The sequence below is a fragment of the Anopheles nili genome, chromosome 2 (genome assembly GCF_943737925.1).
Source record: "Anopheles nili chromosome 2, idAnoNiliSN_F5_01, whole genome shotgun sequence".
In the NCBI taxonomy this organism is placed as follows: domain Eukaryota; kingdom Metazoa; phylum Arthropoda; class Insecta; order Diptera; family Culicidae; genus Anopheles; species Anopheles nili.
Genome location: NC_071291.1, coordinates 3,622,646 through 3,638,152, shown reverse-complemented (window position 1 = coordinate 3,638,152; position 15,507 = coordinate 3,622,646).

Here is a 15,507-nt window from a genome sequence, read left to right as displayed (position 1 = left end):
GAAACGATCGATCGCGCGATCAAGTGCTTGCGTGCGTGCGTGCGTGCGTGCTTGCGTGAGAACCGCGTGCTCGGAAGTGCAGAACAAGCGCAGAACGAGATAAAACAGTCCTCGATCGGTGCGGCTCAATGTCACTGCGATAAGGCCAGGCCAGGTCCCTAGGGCCCTTCGAGATCACCCACCAAAGTCCCTGCAAGCATCCCGGCGTACGTGAGAGAGATAGAGAGAGAGAGAGAGATTGTGCCCTTGAAAGTCGTGCCCATTTCCCCGGGACGTTAGGTTATTTTGGGAAGCCACGTTCCAAACCAAGTCGCGAAAAATAGGCGGCTTTGGTTGGCGGTGAAAAAAGGGCACGGATAAACACGCCGTGAGAACGAGACAGTGTGACCCCACTCAGCCTTCATCGTAAGGCTCCCGTCAGCTCGCCAGCCAGCCAGCCCTTCCGAGTGCGTGTAAAGTGCAGCCGTACACGGTGACAGCTGCCAACGCGCCCGTGTGTGTGTGTGTGCGTTGGAGGTGGGCAACATAACCGGTGGTCCAAGTGCACAATCGTGCACACACGCGAGTTTATCACGCACGCACGCGGAAGGCAACTGTTGCGTCACTACGCCACCAGGCCACCAGCCAGGTTGGCCTCCGATTGGCTCCGGTGTTCGACCAGAGGAAAGCAGGTGGAGGTGGGTAGGTAGGTGGGTGGGGAACGGAAAACGAACCCCCCTGTCCGTCTTGCCAGTGGAGCCAAACCATCGTCGCCTCGGTCGTTCTTGGGTAAGTACTCGGAAAACTCGTGGTTCCCAGGGTGCCCATTTTGGGCGTGCGTGTCATGTTGCAATCCACCCCTTCGGAGTGGGTGGAATTGGATGCTGTTTTCGGGGGGGAGTGCGAAGGTTGCAATCACCGAAGGGGTTGAAATTCCGGTAGCCATAGATACGCGTCAAATGGCGGTTGGGAAATGGTACGTACGCGGCTCTTTTCCGTGGGTTTGCGAGAGTTCGTGGAATTTCCGTCCAAAAAAAAATAAACAAAACAAAACCGCCTGTCTGTGTGAAGAACCTCCACACCCACAGGCAGCTGGTTACACACGGGCTGCGTCATTGGCCTCGCGTGGCGTGACGCCAGTGGACAAAAATGGCCCCAAATCGCGCCTAAGGAGGGTGCAAATTTTCGGCAAAATCGCAAACAAATAGCCACTTTCTTCGCGTGGATGCGTTATTTACGCCTTCGGGGCTCGAAATGGGAGGGCGTTTGTCAACAAGCTTTCGGGAGAGTGGGTCGAATTTTTTTTTCTGTAGTCATTCACCCCTTTCATTGCAAGCCCTCGATGGAGCTTTAAGCCACCCTTTCTCGCAGCATCCGCCAGGCAAACAAAAGCGTTTCTCAGCGAATTCGAGCGGTTTTTATATGCGATTCCAATCAGGAAGGATGGCCAAATTTCGGGAGTGGCCCGAACCACCGCAAGGGTGTCATTTTTTTTTGCAGTTCAATTCACGCCCCAACAGCCTGATTGCGATCTCTACGCAAACGATCCGCGTTGTTTGCATTACTACCGGGACCGGTAAACAAACGAACCGGCGCTGTTGCTGGCACCGATAACATGGGGTGGAATACGTTTTTTTTTCTCTCGGGTGGTTTTAATTTTTGTTTTCTTCAGACAACCACCCCATCTCGGGCCCTCGCAGAAAGATGACTTCATCGAGGCGCGTTCGAATGCGGGTCAATGGCACCGTGGTTCGTCGATCGGCATCCGGAAGGCATCCCTTACACGAGTGCATCACTTGGAATGCATTTTTCTCCGAAACCCCTGTGAGCGCCGTTTTTGGTCCGTTAATTAAGCTCGGTCACTGCCAGGGACGATACGGCGTTGCGGCTACGTAATCGCTGTTTTTCTTAAATTGGGGGCTTTTTTTTTTTCTTGGTCTCTCTCGGCGCATCTCACAGCATGCCCGTTCGAGGCATCCGCCGGATTATTTATTGCGCCCGCCTTTCCACGACCCACCAGCGATAAGCGAGACCTCCACCACGTTTTCTCGCACAAACCCATCGCACGAGGGCCACCGAAAAGAACCGTCATGTTCGTTTGTTTTGTTGCGTTGGAACCCGGGGGTGAATGAACTCAAACCGCCCGTTGGCCCCCTGGCTGACTGTTGATTTTTCGCTTCGTGGATCTTTCGTGGAGAATTTGTTGTTTTTTTTTTTTGGTTTTTCGCGCCCCCAAAGCGTGCTTTTACTCTCGATACCCTGCGTCCTAGGGAAGCCCCCTAACGAAGGGTGGCAAACAGCTCTGGAAGCGTTGTGGTGAAGTTCATGATCACGGTTTCGTAAATTGCGCCGTTCAAACCCCCAACATCATGCGCGGGTCGTGCCACGTGTGCGCGCATCGAAACGTGAACGTGGCCGTTACGTTAACGCGAGGCCCAATTTCAACCGATGACTTTGAACTGAAGCCAGAGCAAACCATCGACGGGTTGTTGCTGTCAAAGGAGGCGCAATTAATCGCGTTCCCTGCAGTCGATCGTTTCCACCGGGACTGTGTGAGTGTCCGTTATCTTCGGGGTGGGTTTTTGGGGTGTTCTTTGGGGTGATTTCTTCAATCATGAGCGGCGATGGGTCGTCGCTCAGAACGGTTATTTCCAGCGCTTGTGGCTTTTCTTTTTTTTTTTTTCTTTCCACGCTCCTGTTCTAAGTGCTAGCGGGATCTTACGTAGTCAAGGTTTTGAGAACCTCGAGTCACCCCAACAGCCAGCTTATCGGGGTGGTGCTTATTTATCTAGTTGTACAAACGCTAAAGCAGCTAAAAATGCTCCTCCACAGGTTCGCGCTTCTGTGGCGCCGCATTACAGATAACGGCTTGTTTGTTTGAAGTGCCCTCGCTGACCCAAGGTTGGAGGCTGCTTTTTGGCTAAATTTTGAACCCACAAACCTGCACCGTCGTACAGCAGATCAGATCGACCTCGTGCAGGTGTACCGGAACTGGTATCACTAATTCTCGGCCTCGTCGGAAACAAGAAGCTACCAAGAAGTTAATCCACCCGCAGGCATTTCCCGATCAGCTGCCACTCGATCGATAATCGCAAACACACACACACCCTCACATACCACGTGTAAGGCAGTGTGACGCTTCCTAGTGACCTTCGAGGGTGCTGCAACAAACCACCATTCCCGCCAGATGCGATTAACGGATCGATCGATAGGGGACGAATGCCCAACTGCACTACGCCACGCTGCCACGCAATGCTTCCTATTGCGTAACGCGAACAGCACGTTGCGGAAGCCTGCGTGGTCTGCTCGCGTTCAGGACTCACTCGGTGACCGGTTCACCGTGAGTAAAAGTCGCATCCGGAAGCGCGATCGATTTAGTGTCGTCTTCCCGACGACGACGACGACGATCGCGACGTGTGGGTCGATCGTGGTGACGACTCATCGTCGCGCTTTTTATGGGCTGTCCATGCAAATTGGCTGGCCCGGGTGGTTCGCGTGCGTGTGCCCTCGCGCGAAGGTGAGCCGCCTCGCGTCATGGGACCGGATCAAGATCAAGTGCGAGGTTCGCCTTCGAATTTTTCAGATATGGAGCCTGCGGGTGCGCTTTGTGATCGATCGGTGTGGATGGTCGCGAAAAATTTTTCGGAAGCCCTTCCGTGGGGGTGGACATTCGATTGCCGGATGCATTCGTGTGTGCTTCCCCCCCCCCCCCGCTCTCTCTCTCTCTCTCTTGCTCTCGATCTCGCTTGCTCTCGTATCTCGAACTCGTTCTAAACGGCCTGCCGCGTTATGTCGACTGACGCAGGTCGTGCTTGAGGTCGTGGCATTGACACTCTGCCCGTGGAACTGGTTTCCGGGCCGGGCGTACACTGTTTACGTTGTTGTTGCGGGTTTTTTTTTTCCTCCGTTTTCCTCGCGTTTTAGGGTTTTGCGTGATTGCGCAACCATTGGCTCGACCGTGGAATGCAAGGATGTGTCGTGAGAGGATCGTTTCCTGGTGTGAAATTTTGGTGAAAAACCCTCCGCAGGATAAAGATGCACAAACGATTGAATTGAGGTGTCCTTTAGTCCTTCGAAACCCAATATTGTGTGCATAAAATCGCTCCCCCACTGTGGGCTTGTGCAGTTTCATAACCAGCGCAGAAAAATGCATCCCTTCCGGTGCACTTTGTTGCAAACCTTCAGCAACACCGGGCTCCCAAGCCAACGTGGTTCGAAACTGCGAGAATCTTGCCGAAGAAAAACGCGTGCCAACTCGGAGGAATGAACTCTCTTCCTCTGCAACACGATGGCGGCCTCCAGGACACAACCCCTCGCGGTCGAATTGGTTATGCAACCATTTTTCCTTACGACTCCCGCCGACGCCGACAGTTCCCCCTTGTGGCCGGTGGGGCGGAAGAGCCGGTGGGGGGAAAATGGAATAAATATAAATAACTGAAATGAAACCCCCGGTTTGGCTTCGGGATTCGCGCTCAACCAACCTCAAGGCGCACACACATGTGTACGATCGCTCGATCGCCACGGGAGGGAGGAATGCAAAAACACACACACACACACACGCATGCACACACACACACACACACATACACCTGGCTCGGTTGTCGGGGCCGGGAAGAAGACGGGCCAGTTCCCCTGGCGTGATTGTGATGCAATGCGGATGCGTCCAAAGGGTAGTGAGGTGGTTTGGGTGGTTCGGGTGGGTGGTGAGCCCTTCCATCCCATCCGTCACTCGGTCGGGCGGGCGGGACACGTCGTCTACTGCATACATATGTAAGCCCAAGAGCCCTGGGAGCTTCTTGGAATTGCGTCGATCGGGTTGAGCCTGGAATTCACCTAAGCCAGTCTGGAGCTGCGGCTAACTGGGCTTTGAGGTTAGTCGATGTTCTAGGTGCCTTGGTTCTTGGCCCTCGGCCGAATGGGCGAGCTCTGAATCTGCCAATCACGGTGGTTCCTCCTCTCGATTGGGCTAAAAATAGAACCCACCCGTCTTTGGCTGCTTTTTGCGCGCCTTTCCACATCGCAGCAAATGCGCGATTTCGAACCTTAATTCATGTCCAGCGGATCGCGATCGCGAGGTCAATGACCCCTCCCGTTTGCTGGAACGAGCATTATCAAGCGAGAAGCGCCGTTGCAATGCCAAAATTAAGATTCGCCTAATCTTTCCCGGGTCCCCGGTTCGCGTTTGATTTAACGGAAATAAAAAAAAAATCGCCTGTCTAGAGGTCATTCAACTTGCGCGTGGCGATCGGGTCACGAAAACAAAAGGCAAACCCCCCAAAAACCCAACCGGAAATGGTTCGCAGCCCGAATTGGCATTTTTGCGAGCTTTTCTCACTCGAACACGGATCCCTGCCGGCTTCCTGTTGGCGAAAACGGTCCCTGATTGATGGTTCTCGAAGCCCGGCACGGTGCAGTTCTCCCGTTTTTCAACCCCCCCCCACCCCTCTCTCTCTCTTCTCCCCCACCTCATCCTCCCTCCAGGTGGGGGTGAGATAGCGAAACCGGCGCGATTCGTGAACGAAAAAACGCGACCCACGAATTAGGCAGCACAGCGCACGGGTGAAGATCGCGGTACGGCCACAGGAAGGTACAGTAGGAGGAGGAGGAGGAGAAGGAGGAGGAGGAGGAGGTGTTCCCAAGGGGAGGATCGGAAGAATCAACCCCCGGGGGCCGGGTATCGGTTGTCCGGTCCCACAGGAATCCACCATACCGTGGGTTCGCTGACCATAATGGCGCGCCCCGAGTCAAGGAACTTAAGGGTTCAATGGCCGGCTCATCTCTCGTCCCATCTCTCTCTCTCTCTCTCTCTCTGCTGTTGGGTTCTCTCGCTTTTTGCCGTCCAGGGACGGAGAGATGGCGCAGATTTCGGTGGCGTGTGGTTTGACAACCCACCCTAACGGACGGGGTTGATTTTGACTCGGCTTTGCGTGACTTTATTTCTTTTCCTTTTTTTTTTGGACGCTCTCAAGAGGGCTTGAACGCTGGCGTGACGTAGGTCAGTGCAGGTGAATAAACGACCGAAAACAACAACAAAAAATACGACCTGCCGAGAAACGGACGGACGGAGTCACGAAAACAAAAACAAAACCCCACGCGGAACATCTCGCGGAAAGCTCCCGCAAAAGGAAAAGAGTTGCTGCCCATTTTTGGGGTGGTTGTTGCTCAGGGCGCTAATTCGCGGTTGTGCGGGTGTGTGTGTTCTCTCTCTCTCTCTTTCTCTCTCTCTCTCTTCCCTCCCACCGTTGGAGGGACCCGAGAGAGACGTTGTTTTGATGATGCCCACGACAAGCTGGAGTGTGCCCAAAAGCTGAGTTCGCGAAGTAAACAGGGTCGTTGTGCTCACGAAAGCGCGCTTGGGCGGAGGCAAATGACCCTTTTCCGTCACTGGAAGCCCCACGAAAACGGGTGGGGATAGGGGTAAGAATTTTTGGAGATTCTCAAAGGCACCCAAGGTGAACGAAAGGGCGAATATTCTCCGACTCATGCCGTGGATTCGTGATTTCGCAACCATCCGCGAGGTGAATGGACTTTCGCAAGATGTTCCCGATTGTTGGTCCTTCTAAGACTCTTCCGAAGATTCTGGGAAACCGTGGACGTGACCAGCGAAAGGGCGATATCAGACCCGAAATGACAAATTGAGCACAATCAACGATGGATCCCGGATCCCTTGCCAAGCGACCTCGCGAGAGTCCGGGAAGATTGACACCAATTAACACCAATGATCCTCCGGTTTGGGAAGCCCTTCAGCGAGGTCTCGAGACTTGGCCTCCCTTCCCGAGGGACCAGAAGTCATCGAACTGGTCCGGGGACGAACGACAATTGAGCGGTACTTCCGCGTTTCGGGAAGCCCGGTTAGAACTCTTGACATCAATTTACACCAGATTGAATCAGATGGGTCAGACGGATCAGTTAGGGCCGCGTGATCGCCGGTGATCGCTTCACCGACCAATTGCCAAACGAAATCGCTGGACTCTCTGGGAGCTCCATGGAGCGGCGGTTCCATCGGTGCTGGTTCCATTTCAGCTCCAACACCACGAGCAAGCGAGCGAAACCCAAAGGAAAGTGAAAGTATGTCAACGTGCCGTCCAAGTTGATCGTCCAAGCCAACCCGCTTGCATACAAACGATCCTCGGGCCCGTCTGGCATGGCAGTTGCATCGGTGATTGAGATAAATCACAACCGAAGCCAGGGAAATTGAGTCCAGCGGCCCGAATCCCGGCCGGGGCCACAACCCGTCCGGACGGTCAATTTAGTCACCACCCCAAGGCGCCCCAATTGCAAACTGGGTTTATGTCGGATTCATTGATCCCAATGGCCATCCGTCGCAAAGCGTTTCATGTTACGGGCGTCACGGCGACCCTCTCGGTGCTCAGTGTCACTGACAACTCAGCCGCCATCTTGCTTTCATGCATTCGCTCCCAAAAGCTGCCCAACGACGAGAGATGACGCGTACTGACATTTTCGATCAAGTAGGCTGTGGATCTTGAATATCTGGGATCTTGGGCTGCGTGACGCACACCTGCTCCATCTAGCGGTACATGAGCATCAGGACGCCAGGACGCGTTACTGCTGCACGCCATTTAACGGTGCGTTCTTCGTTCGATCGCAAGAGCAGTGACCGATCCGTCTAGACCAGACGAGTTTTCCGTTTCGCAGAAACGACGCACGGCCAATTAGCAGAAACTAAGGAGATGGAGAAAAAAAAGACGTTAGAAATTCGTTCTCGATCGTGCAATTCTGACCGGCACGGCTCACGTCTGCGAGCCGCACTATTATCATCAATCGACCATCACCGACGGAATGGCGTATCCTGTCGATTGGTCGACTGGCGACATTCCGCTCGATGACGGTGTTTATTGCTTTCGTTTTTCTTCTTTTTTCTTGCTCCCGAGCCTCGTTGGACAGGAAACGTAACAGGAGACCTTCTCGCGGATTGCGCGGACACTTAGCTGGCGGGGAGCGATTATTATCCTCGCCTCAAATTAAGCACTTGTGGTCGGTGTGGCTGTCGTTTGTCTAGGTTCCTCACTGAGAACTCGTTGCAGTCGATCCGAGATCCAGGCGGTTAGCTGTTCTTGCAAGCGTGTGTTCCCGTGTCGTCTGGAGACGGTCATTCTGGCCTTTGCTGGATCTGGTTTCTTCATTAACACCGCCGAAGGTAGCGCTTGCACAGTTACATCATCGGCCATTGCAGTCAGCATCTGCTGGCTAGAAGCTTCAAGTATCGCTTAAGCGATGACTTCAGTTGCTTTGGGTGACAAATAGAAAACCATCATTCAAAATTGTTCGCGTCGTTGGGGCGTGCTAAATGTGCTTCTTCAGATTCTGGACGATGGTCGATCGCAGGGACTCCTTGTCCTGAGCGTGTAGCGACCGGTTTTTAGGAGATCATACCTTCTGTCCCGTTCCAACCGACATTTACAGCTACTACCGTTGACCGCAATTACAATTAGAATTTTAGATTCAATATCAACAACTTCTGCGTGCGATTGAGAGCCGCTTGTGCGTGTGTGTGTGTGTGTGTGTGTGTGCCAGTTAGATCGAGTTTTCTTCTTTTTCTCGATCCGAGCTATCACGGTCAGCAGCAGCAACAGCACCAGGCAGGCTGGTGGTGGAAAATTGGTCAACCAATCAACCCTCCACATTAGCCACCTAACGTAAGCGACGGATGTCATTTTGAACACGAGCTGAGCGGAGCTGATTGGGAGCAGCAGTTTGGCTACGAGTGAGGGTGGTTTGCAGTTATTCAACTCACGGTCAGTCAGTCAGTCAGTCAGTCAGGTTTTGTGCAGACTCCACGGGGGCTTATCCTGGCCACAACCCGCCCCAACGAGACGAGGCCATCTATCTTTCTTTGCTCATTTGCACTTTACCGATTGACCACTTCTTCGGCACGGCAGTTGGCGGTTTGTTTTGATACAAGACACCGGTTCACGTTGGAAGGGGGCAATTTTTTTTCCTCACTCCATTTGTCGAAATGAAGGCAAGCTTGCGATCGCAATCGATGAGCCAGCAGTTTGGTCCCAATTTCGTGACCAAGGTCCCGGACATGCACAAATATTGGGCGTCAATTTTCTTCCCCTGATCGATCGCACCGCAGGTGGTGGAAAATTCCAGAGCCTGCTTTTCGGCAGGAGGTTTGCGAAATCGGCGAAAATCGATCGCAGGACGTCCCCGGGCACTGGGTAATGGTGTTGACTACGACTACGCTACGCTATGGCTACGGGTGGCCTGGCAAGACCTATTTTGGCTCCTTTTCTTCTTCCTTTTCTTCGTATTGAGCCCATTTAATCAATTTCGCTGATAAAGTAATAGTGAAACTTGAGACGCGTGGCTTTCATAAACACTTTATTTTGTTTTTTTTTGCATAAGCGTTGGTTTTTCATGCCTTCGTACTTCGTGATAATGAGGCCTGCTTCAACTCTACTATCTCATGCTTTAGCAACTCCATATATTTGCTGCAGGAATGTGCTGCTATCGAAACCTCGAGCCTTCAAACCGCGACAGGACGTCGTCTACTCGGCGGCTGTGATGTCACGGCTCGCGATTTTTTTCCCTGCCGCTAAATTTTACTACTTCCTACGCAGCACTTTTGCCAACTGCTGCAGTGGCGGGTTTTTCCAAAACGAAACGTCACGGAACGTGTGGACGCAAATTAATCGACCCGCCACACAGGGAGCAAACAAAACAACCAAAAAGCACAAACGAAAGACCACACCGAAAGGAAGGCCACAATTTTGAAGCATTTGCAAGAATGGCAAATCAGCACCACAGGAAAAAGGGCGGCTTGGCCCAGGGGAAAAGGAAAAACAACAGCCTCTGGTGGACTTCCTTTGGGTGTAAAAGGCAAAAAACGTCTGGTTCCGCAAAACGCACTTCCGTTCGGTGTGATTTGTGCATGGGAAGGGGATATTTGTTTCGTCAACTCATTACAAAGAGTTGCACTTTGAGCCCCAGGCCTGAGGTTGTCTTGGCTGCGATTGACTTACGCTTAACAGGCAAGCAATATTTCTCCGCCCGGTTTGCAAGAAGCACCAGGAAAGCAAAAGGAAGAAATAAGCGAAGGGCCAAGCCGACGTTTGGCGAAGGTCGATCGAGAACTTCGCTGGCGCCAGGCGAAGGAAACGAACAGAACAAAAACAAATCTCTGGCCACGGTTGGGACGCTTTCCCGGGACGCTTAGCCGCCAGCCGTTTCCCGTAATGAAGCATAATGATGACGATGATGATAGTAATAAGGGACGATTGTCGTGGGGCAAAACGTCTGAAGCAAAACACAAACTCCACAACCAAATGGTGTTGAGAAATTCATCATCCCTTTTGAGCCCTATGGGCCCTGTTGGTTTGAGCAGAATTTTCCACACATCCAAGGGCTGCCAGTGAACCATTTATTCGCCAACCGTGAGCGTTGCCCAATCGTTGTGTTGGGTGCAAAACGGCTCGCAAAGGGCCTTCCAGCGCGGTCCGATCCATGGACAGAAATGGCACAAGAAATCCCCATCTCCCGGGGCAAATGATGCATTGTGTTCGTTTGCGGCGTATTTGATTCCTCCTTCTTTTTTTTCGCCATTTCTCTCACATTCTTCCACGGACTCCACGGTCTTGCGGAGACGTGCAGCCGGTGTAGATGATGTAATATGGGAGAGTGAGAAGGACCACTTGAAGCACTCAAGCGAACCAAGTTTTACGCGAACACATTTTTCCTCGCGTTTATGGTAAAAACGCGGAAAAGCGCGCGCCTCCAGGCAACCTGAACGACGTCGTCCGACGGACATTTTAACGAGCTACGATCAATCGATCGATCGAGTTTCCGGCGGAGTGTACCTCACTCCGAGAAAGCGCCCCTCCCCCCCCTTTTCCCCCCCATCCCCGACACCTGTCACCCTTCCCACCGGAGGGGGGGGGCGGGGTTTCGAATCAATGAATGACCGATGGCCGTAATTGATGGCGGCGATCAATGATAGTGAAAACGGCGCATTTTCCCTCCCGTATCGCCGGGCCACTCCACGTGGCTTTCTCCTGGGATTATGTGCCACTTGTCCTCCCCCCGCTAGTTGGTGCGATAACGGGCGGCTAGGGAGTCTGGAGGGAAAACCCGTTCCAAGCACTGGCGAAACCCAGGCGAGGGCGCAGGAAAAATCGCCCGCCGGGTCCGATGAAAGGAAAAACCGCATTCACCGGGCGGGTGGGTGGGATGATCGAAGGTTGGTGGATCAAAGGGTGGCAGGGGGGTTCGTTACGAGCGCGCGGATGTGGATTTATGTGAAAGGGAAATTTCTCCCAACCTCCGTCAACCGATCGTGCGTCGTGTGTCGCGAGCGAAAAAGCCCCAACCTCCCAACCATGGGGTGTCGGGGGATGGAACCGTTTCCGTTACGTTACGGTGCGGTGGTGCCCGTTTTTCCCGCCCGGCTTCTAATGCTAATGCGCTGCCGTAGACCGAGGGCCAATCTCCCGAGGGCTCGTCGATGTAGTGAACCTTTCTCTGAAAGTGCGAGGCGACGAACCAAGCGAACCGGATTCGAAAGACGCTAAGCACGATGCTTTGGCGCGTGGGCTCTGCCATGTTGGGGTCGGAGAAAAGCTGCGTCTGTAGGGCGTAGGGGCGGATTTTAATTGAAACCAGCGCCATTCGGTTGGTGAATGTATGCGACGCCGCGAGAAGAATGCTTGATGCAATTGGACGGTTTTTCAGAAGCGTACACAGGCGTTTGATTATTCTCGCAACCTCCAAATCATTGCTTTCTTAAGGAGATAATAAGCACATCTTCAGCTGAAAGCAAACCAAAAATCAATCAAAAGCTCTCGCACTCTGGACCCAATTTAATTCCAGCCATCGCAAGCCCAACAGCCAGCCTCGTAACGTGGGCTCGTACGCAGAAGAAAAAACCAGTATTTTATGTGCGAAAAAAAAAAATCTCCACCATTCCAGCACCCTTCCAGGCCAACGAAAAACCTACGCACACTCCTCGAAAGCCCGCCAGACGCGTCGTTTCCCGTGGCCACGACGACGGGCTCACATTTTGACACAGTTTCAGATCTCGACCGGAGTCGAAAAATCGGTCAATCTAGCGCGCTCGAAATGGAAATGAGGCACCGGGGAAGTGGCACCGGTTTTTCGGGTGAGAGTTCCCAGCCTCCCGGGGGCTCCACCCGTCCTGCCCCGTTGTCTGTGAAACTTTCGATCTCGTCCGGTGTCGCGCAGCCGTCCCTTTCCTGTCCCAGTGTGGCCGTCGTTCGCTAGAAAACGAGAGTTTCGCTTCCGCGAGCCGCTAATCGAGCGAGTTAACGAGTCTGGCGGGTGGTTTCGGCGGTTTCACAGCCCATTTACATGCGCTCGCGCCGAACGGGCTGATGTCGAGATCCTGCCGAACCGATACGTGGTGTGGAAAGGCACTCGAAAAATAAATAAAATAACCGGGCCAACCGAATATTTCCGTCAGCATCCGTGTTTCCGCGATCGTTTCCCGGACCAGCAAACGAGCGATCGGGTTCGTTTCTTCTTTTACTTTGGCGTGGTTAGAGCCTCGCTTTACTCCTCCGGATCATTCCGGTTTTCTTCCTGCCAACGCGTCCCGCGAGAAGGTCAAGATCGCAAGCGAAGCCCGAAAGTCCCAACTCATCCCTCGAGGCTTCGAGGGCTCTCCCCGGCCAAGAGGAGCTCGAGGCTGTAGGAAAACTAACACCGGGAGCCTTTTAATTAGATGCTAGGACGGTGCGGATGGCAGGATCGTGCGGTGATCGGTCGAAAACCTGTTTTCTGTTGTTGCTCGGGGTGCCCCTTTTAATTAGGATCCGATACCACTCCCGAAAGCCCAAACGGCCAGCCAGACGACTGGCCCAACCTGATGGAACCGAAGAAGAAGGGACGAACACGTACTCGAAACGGCTCGGGCAGGCTAAAGCCTGGCTCGTGATTTATGTTGCGATTCGGCAAATGCGAATATTTCCGCATAGGCACGTTGGCGGCGTACACATTAAGCAGCTCTCGATCGATGATGGCAATGATGCTTCCCGTTTCGAGGCATATAATCTCATCCGAGGACGCTGGATTCGCTCGAGTCATAAAGCGTGCTGACCGCAGCGCCTGGCGCTGAAGGTGCGCCATAAACCCGGCCTCGGGTACGGTGTAAGGAGGTGCACTTATGCTTATTAGCAACGCGCCCGAATGAATCCCGATCCAACAATTCTCGTCCTTGATCCAGCCCTCATCATCCGATCGAACATGGGGCAATTTATTGCTGCACACGGAACACACACGGAAAGAGACAAAAAATACGCAAAACGCTTACTGCAAGCGAGCGGAATTGTCTTCGAAACGAAAGATTTGGTGCGCTGACGGGCGATCTTTCTCAGCGACGAACCCCCGTGTAAGGGCATTCCCGTGTCCCTGGCTCTTTCTCTCGCTCTCTTCTTCCGGAGAAAAGCCATTTTATGATACAATCCACGGCCTGCCAGCATCATTTGACGCGTCTCGTCTCACACGGTGTCTCATTTGGATGGTTTGATCGTTCGAAGGGCTTCAAAAGGAAGCCTCAGCATCAGCTCAGAGGTCCGTTGCAGCTTAGGCTGGTTGGTTTTTTATTCTTACTTCCCTCGGGGCGGCATTGTACTGCTCGTATTACCGCGGAAGGTGCGCTTAAACCCTTGCACGTCGAGCACGAACTCGTGCTCGGGCGTGGAGGAAACAAGCGTAAAATAAATAAAAAGGGAGTGTGTTGGGCCGAAACCCCCTAATCCTGCCCGTTTTTGGGGCCAAAAACTCTCCAATAAATCCCACACGAATCCCGTGCCGTCCTATACAAGACGGAGGGCATAAGAACGACCAAACACCGTGGCATCATCCGCAAACGATCGAAACCCTGGAAGGAGAGCTCTAACGCTCATTCGCCAACCCCACTCGTTTATGTGTGTGTGTGTGTGTGTCCGAGGGGGGTGTGCGATGAGGGCGCGATCACCCCCGTTGAACGCAACCGCAGCGCCTACGAGTGGAATGAAATTTTAAGCGAAATAAAAAAAAAGGCACACAGCTACCATACATATCTCGATCATTACCCTTTTGACATTGAAATCGCCAAAGAACGACGCACAACGCAATATTTCGGTAGGGGGCCACTTTGGCGCGTTTCGCAAGCCTCTTATTTGCTGGTCTGGAAGACGCGCGAGACTAAGGTTTTCTTCCTCTTGCTCCTGTCGTCAAGCCGGCTCGCGTTTGGGGGAGCTTTCGAGTTTCGACGTCATGTCGATTATTCCAGCCACCGGAAAAAGGGATAGATGCTTTCAATTAGTTTGTCCGATCAGCTAAGCTCCACTAATTGCTGCTAGCTCGATATATATTTAAATGATGCCTTTTGGGGCCTTTAGAGCTTGGCATTTGGCATTTCTTTCGTATTATTATGGGGCTTTTCCAAGTGCCACCACTTCAGACAAAACATCATCTCCTGTAACGTTTCTATGTTGATCCTGAGCCCCAACAATTGCAATCAACGGAACGAACTGACAAACAGCAAAAAAAAAACAAGTAATCTCTGAGAGCAAAATATTTTTCCCTGGTTGTTTTTGTCTAGCTGGCGTTTGCTTTGCATCTACTGATATTTGTTTGCACATGGTAGTAATAAAAGCAGAACATAAAATCAACAGCTCGTGCCTGCTTCTAGGATTTATTATTGGGCTGCACTCATCTTAACATTGTTGCAAAATGCTCTTACGTGGAGCAAGATTTACTTTCATCTTCAGTCGGCCATTTAGTTCGGACGTTATCTTATCAATCGGCAATCGAACATCAACACCGGTGCTATTTCGAGATGTTTCAATGTGCCGAACGAGAACTGTTGAATGAAAACAAAACAGAGCTGTTTTCAAAGCAACACCAGCATAATCCTAGCCATGAATGAGCTTGTTTGTTTGCCAATTGACTATTTTCCAGAAGAATTACCTGATCATTGCTAGGATTGCTAGCATGAATTGTAATCTATCACAGTAGTTACTTAGGCTGGCTGAAAGCGATGGTGATCTCCTTATGCGATTGGGATGGAGTCAAAAAATGGTGAAAAAAAATCTATTCCTGTCTAGCCCTCGAAATTGTGTGATATGTAGCTGACTGACACACTGCGATGCCGAATGGTGATAAACTCGCGCGTACGTCACACACTGCGCCTGACATCGAGCCTACCAAACGGTCAGCTGATAGATAGCACGGCAATCTAATCATGGTTTTGACGCTCGCACCTTTAGCCCGATCCTCTCTCGATCTTCTGCTCTCGCGAGACATACATTATTCTCTCGGGCGCGTAAACGACACTATGGGCTGGTTTCGTGTGCAGGAAGAAAGAATATTATGCCGTTTGATCGCAGCATCGTTTTTTGTGCAAATTTTCGGATTTTTAGACTGCCTTTTCGATCGAGAATGTGCTACAAAGAAAGCTGTTTGTTTTTTTCTTCATCTAGCGGAGCGTATACAATGCACAAAAGTCTAAACATTGTTCGACGTAGGTGCTCCATGAACTTTCTGTTTTCCAAAGGTAGAACG